Source organism: Canis lupus, chromosome 9 (assembly GCF_048164855.1).
Source record: "Canis lupus baileyi chromosome 9, mCanLup2.hap1, whole genome shotgun sequence".
Taxonomy (NCBI): domain Eukaryota; kingdom Metazoa; phylum Chordata; class Mammalia; order Carnivora; family Canidae; genus Canis; species Canis lupus.
The window spans coordinates 35,750,175-35,765,756 of record NC_132846.1 but is presented as its reverse complement, the minus strand read 5'-3'; the positions used below and the strand labels follow the sequence as shown (position 1 = coordinate 35,765,756).

The following is a 15,582-nucleotide window of genomic DNA, read 5'->3' as shown; positions in this document are numbered from 1 at the left end:
GAAGCCTTTTTCCTATGTTTTTGTCTCGCCTCACCATCCAGTTAAATATGACTTTTCGAGGTTCAGAGAACCTCACAAAGACTTTATCTCCAATCTAAGGAAGGTTTCTAATTCAGAATCATTTGCCAAAATGAAATGCCTGATGCACTTTTTGGGAAATAAATCATTTGGCTTTTCCTGGCACTTTCTCAAGTTTTTGGGAATGATTTCCTCTCCTCCCCCAATGGAAACAGCTTTTTAAAATTAGAATTTAAAAATATTTACTAGTGAAGATGCCAATTTCTTTAAAAGACAAAGCCAGCATTAAAATAGGCTAATAAATGGGTGACACAAAGATCTCAGGATAAGGACAGTGACCTACTCATCATCTCTTAGTTAAACACACCAGTACCAAAAATGCAGGTAAACAATAGTAGGTACTGGATATAAGACACTATACTAGTGATTTAGCAATGAAAATGGGTACTGAATTCTAGTATTCTCTGCTTCTCTGAGCAGGTCACTTACCTATCAGTACCTCACTTCACTCATCTTTAAAATAGAAACAATCTGGGGCCGGCGGGGGCGTGGGGTGCAAGGATATCTTAGTGGGTTCAGCGGCTGCCTTTAGCTCAGGTTATGATCCCAGAGTCTTGGGATTAATCCCTGAATTTCTTCCTTGCTCAACGGGGAGTCTGCTTCTCCCCCACCCTCTGTTGCTCTCCTTGCTTGTACTCTCTCATGCTCTCTCTCTCTATCTCTGTTAGGTACATAAATAAAATCTTTAAAAAATGGAGACAATGCTACATACTTTTCAGGGTACTTTTCAGGGTTGTTCTAACAAACATGTGGTACTTTTACTAACTGTGAATCAAGATACAAATGTAAAATGGTATTGTTTACACTCTATTTTTTGGGAGAAAAATTAAAAGGAAAATAACATCAAAACTGCCAGCCAACAAAGATCCTCCTCTAGTGGGTCCTTTATAAAAACTCAGCAACTTGGAGCTGATAATTTATGTAATACCTTTTATTCTAAAGACACTTTCCCATATTTTCCCATCATAAATATGAGAACATATATAATGTACACAACTGATGTACATTAAAGAAAGACTTCTAAGCACTAGTAGACATTAGGCTGAAATTCATAAAGCAATGACGTTGGATTTTAGGGAAAAAATAGGGTAATGTTGGTTAGATATTGACCAGTCTGAGTCCAGTTGATTTTAAGCAAAACATTGATCTGAAACAGTCGAAATGGTTATCTTAGTAGAGAAAACATGATCTAAAATTCAAATTAATAAACTCCTCTATATGACCCAGAGAACACACTCAGGAATGCTTTCCCACCTCTATGCTCCTAGCTTCAGTGTGGGACCACCTTGTTTTGTCAGCCTTCATTCTGCACAACTGCTAACCTCTGCACACTCACTTGGTTCTTGGGAAATCTTAACTGTCATTTTAAGAGTTAGATTCTATAATGGCTTAATTTAAACACTGCAGTCATTTTTTGGCACAATAGCCTATGCCAGATAGTATTTTAAAAGAAGCAGACCCTTTTCAAAACCAATCCCACATGGAATTCCAATTCATAAATGAGTTCAAAGGGAAGCTGGTCCAGTTGAAATAAGAGTTGGGGCATTGTCTAGATTTCTCTGAGATTTTCCTTCAGCTCTCTCTCCAATATCATGGTGGGTCCCAAACAACCTTCAAGGATTTTTTTTTTTAAGATTTTATTTATTTATTCATGATAGTCACAGAGAGAGAGAGAGAGGCAGAGACAAAGGCAGAGGGAGAAGCAGGCTCCATGCACCGGGAGCCCGACGTGGGATTCGATCCCGGGTCTCCAGGATCGCGCCCTGGGCCGAAGGCAGGCGCCAAACCGCTGCGCCACCCAGGGATCCCTTTTTTTTTTTTTTTAAGATTTTATTTATTTATTCATGATAGTCACAGAGAGAGAGAGAGAGGCAGAGACACAGGCAGAGGGAGAAGCACCTTCAAGGATTTTTAAGACTCTAGGGAAACCCAGGTTGGAAATATTGGTCTATGCTAATAAGACAAATCGTTTTCTAAATAAGAAATTAGATAAACTTTAAAATAATGGAAGGCATCATGAGAGAAACCAAATCAATCTCTAGAGAGGAGAATGCCTGAGAAGAAGGAACAAGGGAACTTTCTAGAGTGATAGTAGTGCTCTGTATCTTGACAGGGTATAGGTATAATGATGCATGTCTCAAAACTGAATTGTACTCTTAGGATCTCACAATATGCCTCAATAAAAGAATAAGACTAGAACCAGGCTGAATCTAGTTAGTTCCCAGATAAATACTGACTCATGTTCACTTAACTAAAAAGATGCTCTGTAACTTCATTGGGTTTCATCAATAAAGGCCAAGCTCATGTTTATGGAGCACCACATATTTGTGGCTAGTTAATACTATAGTTCCAAATCAAGTAACACAGTCCAATGCATCAGCTCAGTGGTTGCAATATGTACCATTGTTTAATCTCTAGTCTTGATTTATCTTTGATCGAGATAAAGAAGGATGTAAAGCCCCTATTAAATTGATTAATATTTTGCATCACAATTGTGGTGAGAGCTAATACTGTAGCACCCTAGAGACCATTCCCAGGAAAAAACGATTCCATAAACAAAGTCTAGTTTCAGGTCAAAGTGAAGCGTTAGTTCTCAGGTGGCATTAGGAGTTAGGAGTTTCATTCCAAAACAGTGGTTCACATACATTTTGATTCTTTTTGTTTTTAAAGACTTTATTTATTTATTCATGAGAGACACAGAGAGAACGAGAGGCAGAGACACAGGCAGAGGGAGAAACAGGCTCCATGCAGGGACCCCGACATGGGACTCGATCCCGGGACTCCAGAATCACGCCCTGGGTGGAAGGCAGGCGCTCAACCGCTGAGCCACCCAGGGATCCCCCATTTTGATTCTTATACACATTTGTGGTTCTGATGAAATATAGACCTTTCCCCTCAGATGTGTACATGCATATGCACACGTGTGAACACACACACACACACACACACACCTTAAATGTTGGATACATTTCAGAAATTTACATTCCTTGAGGTCTATTCATGAATTTAAGGTAAAGAAACCCTTCTCTGGAGGTGCCTGGGTGGTTCAGTCAGTTAAGTGTCTGCTTTCGGCTCAGGTCATGATCTCAGGTGCTGGGATGGAGTCCCATGGGTTCGCTCCCTGCTCGGTGGGGAGCCTGCTTCTCCCTCTCCCGTTGCTGCTCCCCCTGTTTGTGCTCTCTTGCTCTCTCCTTCTCCCTGTCAAGTAAATAAATAAAATCTTAAAAAGAATTCCTTCTCTGAATATTTTCTCAGCTTCAGAAAGTCTCATTTGAGAATGATCACTATAGAGTAGTAGAATAATAAAAAAGGTATTAATGATAAAAAGTTCTAGGGGGCAATAATTTGCTTCTCTGTTCCTGAATGGGTTTGTCATGTTGTTGTTACTGAGAAATTTATTTTCTACAAATTAGCCCCTATTAAAGGAATATCTAAGAAGTGTACAGTATTTTTTGATTTTCAGACACTGGCATAAATACCATATAATTTACCTTGGAGCCTTAGATAATGGACATCTACTAAATTAAATTTTAAACTCGTATGATTTTCCTACAATTCTAGAAGGTTTCAATCTCATTCATGGACAGGAAACCTCAGACAGAGAGATATCCAAGATGAATTTGTGAGTCAATACAAAGTTTAAAAAAAAACTCTGAATCCATGCTCTGGTACTGGCCCCTTCCTTTCAGGTGTATTGCCAACCAAATGTTTTAAATAAATAAATAGTAACAACAATAAGAGAATAGTTATCATTTGCTGGGCAGTTCCATGCATTAAGCTAAGAAATGCTAAAACAAAACAAAACAAAACAAAACAAAACAAAACAAAACAATCACACTCTGAACAGTAAATTCAAAATCAGAATTTTAAATGTAGATTCACACTGAATGATGCTCTTTAAAAAATAATGTGAATATATTCCTCATCATCTGTGATTGTCTTAACACTGAGTGTCGCTACTTCATTTTAGTGTTTAGCTTGCACTTATGCCTGCCATTGTGCTCACACCATGTGAAAGCTAAATAATTTCATGGCATCCTACACAAAGAAAGGTTTCTGGCAGTTCAACTGGAGAAATGTAATGACTGATCTGTATTCACAGAGCATGTAGTAGTTTGAAAAATGTGCTCAAAAAATATTTATTGTTGATTGAATACTTAGTTTTCAAAGTAATATTTAACTTTTCTTCCACAATACCAATTTAGTAATAAATGTTATAAGTATAAAGAAATTCTGTTCCCACTTCCAGAAATAAATGGATTAAGTTCCCATTTAATGTAGATTTCAATTCCCTAAAAATATTAACCTCAATGCTAATCTTCAGTAATTAATAAAATTGGCATGTGAGAATTTCTCGCTCGCAGAATTTTGACAAATTATAACATCTGACCGACCTGCACTATCAAACAAATCCTTGGAGTTTTAAATTTCATTTTGTACAGCATATTTATGCAAGTAAGCCTTTTCTTCATTGAAAACAGTGAAGCTAGAATGCAGCAAGTTATAGAATCTGCCATGAAGCCTCATCATTTTAATATTAAACCCAACATCAGCGTCAGTAAACAACATTATCTGTCATGTCAAATGAATACCATTAACTTAGACTGTATTTTTATTTGATTCATGTGTTTGTTATGATTTTAAAATATTTGTTGAATATTTACGCTTGGAAGCGTAAGTTACTTATTTCTAGTTTTAGGCTTTTATGCTTGAATAATACTACAATAAAAAATTTAGATCAATATTGGGGAAGTCCATGAATATATATTTCCTTTAAAGGGGACCTACATATTACTCAAGTCTGAGAAACACTGGTCCAGATTAGCACTGGTTAATTTGTCAGTATTCTTGAGACATGTTTTTATCACCTAATTATCCAATTTTTCAGGCTGATACACAAAGATACCATGACAAAGTTTGTCAAGTATCTTGATAAATCACTACATCCTTGGTGTGCTTTTAGGTATTTTGGTACATTTTTGGCATTCTGGTGGTCTTTTTGTTTAGTGATGCTATAAAAAAAAATAATAAATTTTGGAATAAAGTTAGGGGGTAACATTATCTTTCTGGAGACTCTGGAAAAGCCATATTTGTTTCCAACTCTGAAACTATTCTTCGCTATAGAGAAGACAGAAGCCAAAATGACACTTAGGGAGTTTTGGTATCATGTGGTTGCTTGGGAACAGAGTGCTTCACTGTGTTTCAGGTAGGAAAGGGTGATAAGGGAGAGACGATCCCAACAGTGGAGTACCTAGTCCACTCTCTTTCTTTTTCTCTTTTTTGGTAGAAAGAGTAATGGTGCCTCTAGTGGAGGCCAAGATCTGTCTGTATCTCAATCATCAACTGCAAGTGGCTACGGTGTTCTGCTTTGTTCTGGAAAATGGTCACATTTATGCATTCAAGGTGCTGAGATGGGGATTCTATTACAGCTTCAGATCTAGTCCCTGTCAGTCTCTGGACACAGGCCACATGGACATGAAATTTCACGTTTATTTTCTGGTCTTCTTTGAGGCCATGGGTCCCCATGGAAATTAGCAACCATGGCTGTATATCCTAACTGACCCACTGACCCTATTTCTGCCCAACTCCTATCCCAGCCTGTGCTGTACCATGGCTACTCTAACCTTAGAACTAACAGAATTTCTAATTTTATCTCTACTAGCTGTAAGGCCTGTGAGGGCAAGAACCCTGTTTGTTTTGTTCATCTTCTTATTTTGAGCATCGAGCTTATTACCTAGCATATAGTTGGCTTTCAATAAATATTAAATGAATGAATGAGTAAATGAATGCAAGCCTTGGAACATGTCCTATCCTACCAATTAAACAGAGAGCTGGAGCATTTTCTTCCAATTTAGAAACACAAATGATTTTTTAAAAATCCCAGGTTATTTCATTTGTGTGGTCTCCAAATCCAGCAACTCTTTCCTTGTGGTCATTCTAGCTTTTAAAGGACTGAAACAAAGGCTTTCCTCACACCTTTCTCAATCACAGAGCAAGAGGAAATGCAATATTCCCAGGGCCTGGAAGTCGGCACCCCTTCTCTTCTAGGAGGTTAAAGAGAGAGAGTTCCAGCTGTCCAAACAGTGGAGGCAGAGACCTCTCTTTTACCTCAAGACTGGGGGGAATTTTACTTTTTTCTGCTCACAAGTCCAGAAGTCCAATGTGAACACAAAATAGTATTTAGAAATCTGTTTCCAGGAAAACTTTTGTGGTTAAGGGAACCATACTGCTTGCTCTTACTCTCTGCTTCAATAGAAATTCTCCTGCCCCCCAACACCTTGCCCCTTATCACACTTGAGCAAAATGTATCCATCTATTCAAGTGATCTTATTTTAACCTTCACTTGAAAATGCACCAATAATGTTGCTCATTTTAATTCTTATTTCAAATAAATTTCCCAGAAGGAAAGGGTGTGATTACGATCTAACTCTAGAATTTCTACTAGAAATTCAGATTAGTCTCCAGAAATCCAGGACCTTCTCACACCAGAAAAAATTAATTCTTGCTATGAAAGGTCACACTGACATTAAATAATGACATATTTGAGGAGAGGTAGCTTAACCAGAAACAGAATGATTAATAGCACCTGGCCAACACCTCATCTTAAGATAAAAATTATGTCAAATTTTCAGTATCCCATTATGTGTGAGTATGGTAAATAGTATTTTCCAAAAAAAGGCCATAGCCATATTCCTGGTCCTGCACATCACTTTTCATAAAGGAGTAGGGTCTATTTTCCACCCCCTTGAAGCTGAGTTGACCTTTATGAACATCTGCCTAAATGAATAGAATATGGTGGAGGCAACACTGCAAACTTCCAAGGCAAGATCATAAGAGTTCTATCTGGCTCTGCATCTTGGATGCTCACTCTTGGAACCCAAGGATGACTGTGAAGAAGCTCAGGTGACAAGGGGAGGTCATATGTAAGTGTTCTGGCTGACTGCCCTGGCCAGTCTCAAATGACAGCAGCGTCACTAGCAGACCTGAGTGAGCTGGTCTTCAGGTGATTCCAGGTCTTGATTTCAAACCACCCCAGCTGAAGCTGAGTGGAGCAGGAATGAACTATTTCCGTTGTGCCATGACTAAACAGCAGCTCTCTAAGCAAAATAATTATTGTGGTTACTTCGGGCCACTAGGTTTTGAGCTGTTTGTTATGCAACAATAGACAACCAGACTAATCAAATGCTATATTATCTCAATCCTATGTTCATTTAATCCTCATAAGAACTGAAAGGTGGGTATGATTAACTCCATATTGCCAATGAATAAACAGTCACTGTGCTGAGCCTTGGAAATACCTTAGTGAACATGGCAGACATGTTTCCTGCCTTCACAAGCTTACAGGGCACAGTGACTATGTTCCTATTTTTTTAGAACCAGAAGCCATTGGGGGCGCTGCTGACCCTTCATTATAGATATGAGAACAAAGATCATGCGTTTCCCTAAACACTGTCTTAATCATAATATTCTCCAGCAGGGATAAATTAAATCATGTGTTTCTCTTGGCTTCAGATGCAGTGTGTGTGTGTGTGTGTGTGTGTGTATGTGTGTGTGTGGCGTTCTTACATTAGAATTTTACAGACTCAGTCAAACTATGATGGTTGGCTTTCTCTTTTTCACTTGATCCTTTTAAATATGTTTTAAACTTTCTTATTACTCAGCAAGAATAAATATGTAAATAAATATGTATTTATAAAATATAAAATATAAAATATAAATATATGTTTATTGAAGGAAGATTGGAAAATATAATGAGGGCAGCCCAGGTGGCTCAGTGGTTTAGTGCCGTCTTCAGCCCAGGGCCTGATCCTGGAGACCCGGGATCGAGTCCCATGTCAGGCTCCCTGCATAGAGCCTGCTTCTCTGCCCGTGTCTCTGCCTCTCTCTCTCTTCTCTCTCATGAATAAATAAATAAAATATAAAATATAAAAATAAAAAAAGGAAAATATAATGAATGAAAAACAAAAATTATAAAAAAGTGCTAATATAAACATATAGCTGAAATATTTTAGTAAGTAGACTTCCAGGAATTTGCTATTCCTTCTAGTTCTGTCAAATGGTAGAATATTGCTGAGAAAACACTAGACTTATAATTTCTTGCATTTTACCCTCCCTCACATTGCTACACAAATAAAATGATAGATGCTTAAAATCCATGCAAAAAAAAAATCAATGCAAATAAAATCAACTTGGCTTTGAAAAGTGTGGTGAGTCTAAAGAGGACTCCCTTCAAATATTTTTTATATTCTTTCATTTTAAGAAAGTAAGATAATTCAACTAAAATAGACTATCTTAAATGCTTTAGGATTTAGGACTCCTCAACCTCTTGGCTTACACATGTTCCTGTATATTCACAATTATCTCAGATCTCCAGGGTTATTAACACATTCGCAGTGACTTTGAAGCCTTGGCTATGGAAGTTGTACTTCACCCATTAGCAGCATCCCACATTCTCAAATGCAACCTCTGAATCCTGGTTTTAGCTGATTGTGGCAGTCTGGGTTTCATTATTTAAGAGAGATAAGATGACAGATTGGGCTGGTTCCCACTATCTTAGAATAGCAGCCTTAAATATTTGGAAAATGTGAACACAAAAATATTTAGGGATTTGAAGAGTGTATGCTATTTGCTGTCTGAAAGAGAAAAAGCAGAAGATTATCACCTAAACAGTTTTGATATTGGGTTTTATCTTCCTGAAACAAGCAGACTATGGTTGAAAGAGTCTGTTGCCATTTACCGTGAGACTGTGGACTTACTCATATCTCTAGCATCTCTCATTTGTTTTTAGCTTCATGTTTAGTTAGTAACAGTGGAATCTGTGTGCCAACATGTTTTTAGCAAATACTGTCCAGATCTGCCAGCGATTTCAGCTGCTCATGGCCATGTACAAATACATAGTAGGAAACGTAATGAAAAGGAACAGAGATTTCAACCTTCAGAGAGGTTTCATAGGTTAGAGTTCAACTTCAACTGTGAATTTCAATTTTCTGCACCTTTTCTTTTCTCTCTTATAGTATTCACGCCTAAAGAAATGATCCTGGAAAAGAAGTCATTCTGGATTATCTTTTTCATCAGACAGAGGGATATTTTTAATAGCCAATGGCTCATATCTTGGGATCTTTACTTCTGAAAAAGAATTCTATTTTCAATGACTAAACACGGCTCTATGCTTAAGAGACTGTCCTCTCTCAGCAGCAGCCATGCACATCAGGCCTTAGCTATGGCAAAGATCAGTTCTCAGAAGCCGGCATTCTTGCCATCCCTCATATGATATTCTGCATTTAAATTGGACCACCCAAATGGAACAGAAATGTGACCAGCAGTCATCAGTGTAGTTGAAAATATAAAGCCAAAATTGAATGGCCCACGAGGTATTTGCTGTTTATATTACCTGCTTCCTTGCAGTGTTACATGTGCATAAATAAAAGTACCAAAGAAAGCAACAGAAGGCCAGACTGAACAGCTGGAAAATGTATGACGAATCTACAGTCCACTCACCTTCTGATTTCATTCCAGTTCTTTGCACCAAACAGTTCCAGTTCTATAGCAATTCATAAGCTTATGGGAGAGTCATTATCTTGCTCTGCAACACTAACTCATTTTGGGGTGAAATAGGCAGTGAGATTGCAGGAGGTTACAAGAGTGAACAAAGGAAAGCCAATTCAATATTATTTTTATCTGACTGGGCATTTTAATGTCCCTGAGAACAAAAGAGTTCTCCTCTTCCCTTTTCTTAACTCTGACCATCAAGGAAGACTTAGAAATGGCTATTATAATTATGGCTTAGATTTCATAATTTCTTGATTCTCTGGAGTATATAGAAAATGAAAAGATAATGCTTTACCTTGAAAGACTGAAATGGAAAAACCTTCTGTTCATGGGATCTCTCTGGAATGTAGTGATTTGTGTGATTGCAATCACAGAGCCAGCTAAAATAGCATATGAACTCTCCAATGTCTTCCTTCTGTCAAAAAGAACGTTTCATTGAAACTACCTTTATTGCCTGGAATGGCTGTCTGCTTTCCAAAAAGAGTTCTAAATGGCTATTAAGCAACCAGTAACTCTGTCTAAACGTAGAGCAATTAGAACCATTTTCAAAGTTTTGAAAGACTGTTCTAACCTTGTCCCTTCCTTTGCCAAGACTTAGGTGGAATCAAGAAAATAAGCAGGTTGGAAAAGAAGACGACTGAAGATATAAGTGAGTCAGCACTATGTTGGAAAATGAAGTGTGTCTACACCTTGGGAGCAATTTTTGAATTTTTAATTATTATGATTAACTCTGGAAAATGGGATGCCATAATCACAGAACATCTCCTCCATCAAAAAAACCCCCAAACCTTCATCACATCAACCCCAACCCACATCATTATGCATCTGTGCAAGACCTATCCTTTCAAAACTATTTTTCTTTCCTCAACTTCTTATCCCCACTTTCATTCTCTGCACTATAGTCATCTTTTCCAATGTGCTCCACACATGTCCATAATATGAATAGACACTTATAAATATACATTGTGTGTGTGTGTGTGTGTGTGTGTGTGTGTGTGTGTTAACTTACATAGTGGCATTGTGGCATAGTTGTTGTTTTGTTTCTTATTTTTGGAAAATTTTGCTTTTAAGATCTACCTCTGTTGCTCTATGTGCATCAGATGCATTGTTCCTGATGCTGCATAGTGGTTCATGGTGTGCATTCACTATTCCCACTTTATCAATCCCCACTATGGACTCTTAGGTGTCCTCAATCTCCACACAATAAGCAACGCTTGATGAATATCTTTGTACAGTCTTTCATGGATCTGTAAGAGAGATTTTCTAAGGTATGGATCCCGGAGTAGGACTTCATGGCCATATATACATAGCTGATTTTACTGAGTACTCTAGGATCTATTCTTGCTCTCTAGGACAGCCAGGCCAGTTTGCTCTTACGCCAATAGTATACAGTTTGTCTCCTCACATTCTCATTAATATTTGATAATGCCTTTCTAACTTTTGATAATTTAATGGGAGTTAGGTAGTATCTTCCTATTTCAACAATGTTGAGATTTTTACAAAGAGGTTAGAGCATATTTTGCTTCTATGAGTATAGTTAATTTATATAAACTGTTAGGAGCATGGTGGGGCACCTGGGTAGCTCAGTGGTTGAGCATCTGCCTTTGGTTCAGGTCCTGATCCCAGAATCCTGGGATCAAGTCCCACATCAGGCTCCCGGAGCCTGCTTTTTCCTTTGCCTGTGTCTCTGTCTCTCTCTGTGTGTCTTTCATGAATAAATTCATAAAATCTTAAAAAAAATAGTTAGCATGGTGTCATTTCAAAGCTGACAACAGGGAAGAGAATCCGTATGGATGCTCATCTGAGGACGTGTTATGGACCGATGTGAATGCTCAGCTTAGTTTGCTCTGCCAGCCCTCCCAATGATTCTGTGAACTACACATACTATTTAATAAACCCCTTTATGCTTAAAATAGTTAGAAGGGGTTTTCTTATTGGCAGCTAAGAAGGGTGGTTTATATAGTAATTGGTACCATAAGTGGTGGCAAACCCTCAAGGAATAAAACGGGAATCTAGGATAGGTTATTCAGATAGGTTAAGTTTGAAAGCAGTGAGGATCTGGTTCCCATTATAATACAGGTCACTACATGATTTAATCTGTGGACTTTTATTTTTCCATATATGTTTTGGAATAGATTTGATGACAGTCTTGGATTTTTATTAAAATCATACTGAATTTATAGAATAATTTTGGGATAATTGACATTATTAAAATATTTTTGTCTATGAATGAACATGGTATGGTTCTCTACTTGGGCTTTCTTTTATGTCCTATATTAGTACTTTAAAATTTTATCCATAAAAGTTTTGGGATCTTTATTAGATTATTTCCATTTCTGGGTGATGTCCATTTCTCCTCTAGGCCAATAATAATCCTGTTTGATACATAGGAATTATGAACTACACTTTGTTAGCCATTATAACCACATTATATAATGACTATAAAATAGAAAGGGAATAGCAGAGGGAAAAAAAACACATATTTTATTATGTATAAGTATTGACTTTACAGGTTTTTGTCTTTACTATAATTCAATTAATTAACATATACTGTATTGTTAGTTTCAGAGGTAAAGGTCAGTGATTCATCAGTTTTATATAGTTCCGAGTGCTCATTACATCAAATGCCCTCTTTAATGTTCATCACCCAATTACCCCATCTCCTACCTCCTCCCCTCCAGCAACCTTCAGTTTGTTACCTATGATTAAAAGCCTCTCTTCTTTTGTCTTGTTTTACTTTTTTGCTTCCTTCTCCTATGATCCTGTTTTTTTCTTAAATTTTCTTAAATTCCACATATTCCATGAGATCATATGATAATTGTCTTTCTCTGTTTGATTTATTTCACTTAGCATAATATCCTCTAGTTCCATCCACATGGTTGCAAATGGCAAGTTTCCTTTTTTTTTTCTTTCTAATGGCTAAGTACTATTCCGTTTATATATATATATATATCACATCTTCTTTATCCATTCATCTGTCAATGGACATCTGGGCTCTTTCCATAGTTTGGCTATTGTGGACATTGCTGCTATAAACAATGGGGTACAGGTGCTCCTTCGGACTACTACATTTGTGTCTTTGGGGTAAATCTCTAGTAGTACAATTTCTGGGTCATATGGTAGCTCTATTTTCAACTTTTTGGGGAACCTTCACATTGTTCTCTACAGTAGCTGTACCAGCTTGCATTCCCACCAACAGTGTAAGAGGGTTCCCCTTTCTCTGCATCCTTGTCAACATTTGTTACTTCCTGACTTGTTAATCTTAGCCATTCTGACCAAGGTAAGGTTGTATTTCATTGTGGACTTTATTTGTATTTCCCTGATGCCCAGTGATGTTGAGCATTTTTTGCATGTGTCTGTTGGCCATTTATATGTCTTCTTTGGAGAGATGTCTGTTCATGTCTTCTGCCCATTTCTTGATTAGATTATTTATCCTTTGGGTATTGAATTTGATAAGTTCTTTATAGATTTTGGATACTAGCCCTTTATCTGATAAGACATTTGCAAATATCTTCTCCCATTCCATAGGTTTCCTTTTGGTTGTGTCAACTCTTTCCTTTGCTGTAAAAGCTTTTTATCTTGATCAAGTCCCAATAGTTCATTTTTACCTTTGCTTCCCTTGCCTTTGGAGACGTATCTAGTGAGAAAATGCTGCAGCTGAGATCATAGATGTTGCTGCCTGTGTTATCCTCTAGGATTTTGATGGATTTCTGTTTCACATTTAGGTCTTTCATCCATTTTGAGTTTATTTTTGTGAATGGTGTAAGAAATTATCTACTTGCATTCTTCCATGTGGCTGTGCAATTTTCCCAACACTATTTGTTGAAAAGACTAGACTGTCTTTTTTCCATTGGATCTTCTTTTCTGTTTTGTTGAAGATTAGTTGACCATAGAGTTGTAGATCCATTTCTGGGTTCTCTATTCTGTTCCATTGATTTATATGTCTGCTTTTGTGCCAGTACCATACCATCTTGATGATTACAGCTTTGTAATAGAGCTTGATGCTTTATAGGCTTTTTAATGCTCTTAGGGATGATGCCTGGATTTCTAACACATTTTCTAGTTGATTATTGCTAGTGTAAAGACATAGTCTAGGTTCAGGATACTTGCTATACTCTCTTATTTATTCTATCAGTTTCTCAATTGATTTGTCTCTTTTTGAAATGTAGATTGATCTTTTCAAGTAATGACTTTCCTTTCTTTCCTTCTAATCATTAAACTCATATATTTCACTGCCTTATTTCACTGACTAGGATTCTAATGCTATGTTGAACAGGATCAATGACAGAGAAAGTCAAGTCTTGTGTCCCTTCTTAAAGGGAATGAATGATAAAAGAAAGATGAACAACTGCAATCTGGCCTCTCCATTTGCCATTACCTTTCCCAAGAGCTGTCTCCCTTAGTTTTAACTACTTGTCATTGAGGTGTGCAGAGGTAGAGAAGAAGGGAAGTTGGGGAAGCCCAGGCCCTGCTCAATTGTTTGCACTTACTTTATTACTCCCCAACTCTCCTAGGTTCAAAGACCACCCTTTTGTTAATCTCACTGATCTGGGCTTCTTGTTTTCTGCCTCAAGCTTAGGCACAGAAGGTAAGAGCCATTCAGGCCTCTTTCTGTACCCATGTTACCTTCCATCTGTTGCTACTCACCCTTCCTAGGCTCTTACTTCAGCTGGAACTCACTCCAGGAACTTTTCCATTTTTTCAATATTTTTTTAGATCCATCATTTTCTTTCTCCCTTCTGTGGTATCTTCAGGATTGGGTTTAGAGTAGGGATCCAGAAATTCCTTCAAGTAACATCTTAAATTTTTGCCATCTGGGATTATTGTCTAAAAATGAAAATAATGGAGATGAAAACTTGGTTGACAATGTAATAAGGAGGTAGCACAACCTGCACAACTACCATGAAACATTATCTATAAAATACTATGAAAGTTGGCTCAAGACTAGAAAGGAGACTAGCACTGGCCCAGACCTCTGCATACCTCAAGCTAAAATAGATTTCCCTAAAATTTTGAGGTTTTAATAAAATCGAGTGTCACAATCCTGTAAGGCACATCTTGATCCTTTGTATAGAGTCAGAATAACAGGGCAAATGGTTGAAGCTGAAAAAGATGTACTCATATTCTATTTATACATCTCTAAAATCCAACTTTTAGTCTATGGGGCTAGATGTTTGAAATTGGGTAAGAGAAAATAGGAAGGTAGCAATGGGCAGATCATACATAAAGATGTCTTGAACACCAAAAACTGAGAGATATATCTCCAGGGCAAAGGAACAAATGAGATGGCATTTAGGATAAACCTAAAACAGAGCTTTAGACTGACGATCTTGGGCCTTCTCCTTCTTCTTCACATTTATTATTATTATTATTATTATTATTATTATTTTGGATTTTCTTATTTATTAGAGAGAGAGAGCATGAGCAGAGGGAGAGGGAGAAGCAGACTCCCTACAATCCCAGGACCCCGGGATCATGACCCAAGCTGAAGGTAGCTGCTTAACTGACTGAACCACCTAGGTGTCCCCCACAACATTTTCTAATATGAAATTCATACTTCTCCAGGTGAAGAATTTCTTGGAGAAATTGCATATCTCCAAGATATGCAATCATCAAAAAAGTACTGACACTGGACCTGTGCATAGAAGTTAGATCTAAGTGGAGAGGAGACAAATAAAAAAGTTATATAACAAAGAAGGTTTTTTTTTTTTAGATTTTATTTATTTATTCATGAGAGACACATAGAGAGAGGCAGAGACATAGGCAGAGGGAGAAGCAGGCTCCCCTTGGGGAACCTGGTGTGGGACTTGATCCCAGGACTCTGGGATCACACCCTGAGCTGAAGGCAGATGTTCAACCACTGAGCAACCCTAACAAAGAAGCTGCGTCCCTAACAAAGAAGCTTTTAAAATGAACACATAATTGAAGAAAGAGTTCAGTATCTCAAAGCAATTA

General features: G+C 37.4%; 1 long non-coding RNA gene across 17 annotated transcripts in view; it reads right to left on the bottom strand.

Annotated features, from left to right (window-relative positions):
- The window catches only part of LOC140640033 (uncharacterized), a 170,006-nt gene that overhangs the window by 102,727 nt on the left and 51,697 nt on the right, over positions 1–15,582 (bottom strand). For all 17 annotated transcript variants that reach the window (XR_012036689.1, XR_012036690.1, XR_012036695.1 and 14 more), the window contains 2 exons: positions 14,275–14,454; positions 9,923–10,042 (listed from right to left, as the gene is read on the bottom strand). This is a non-coding gene — a long non-coding RNA (uncharacterized lncRNA). The remainder of the gene's footprint in view (positions 1–9,922; positions 10,043–14,274; positions 14,455–15,582) is intronic.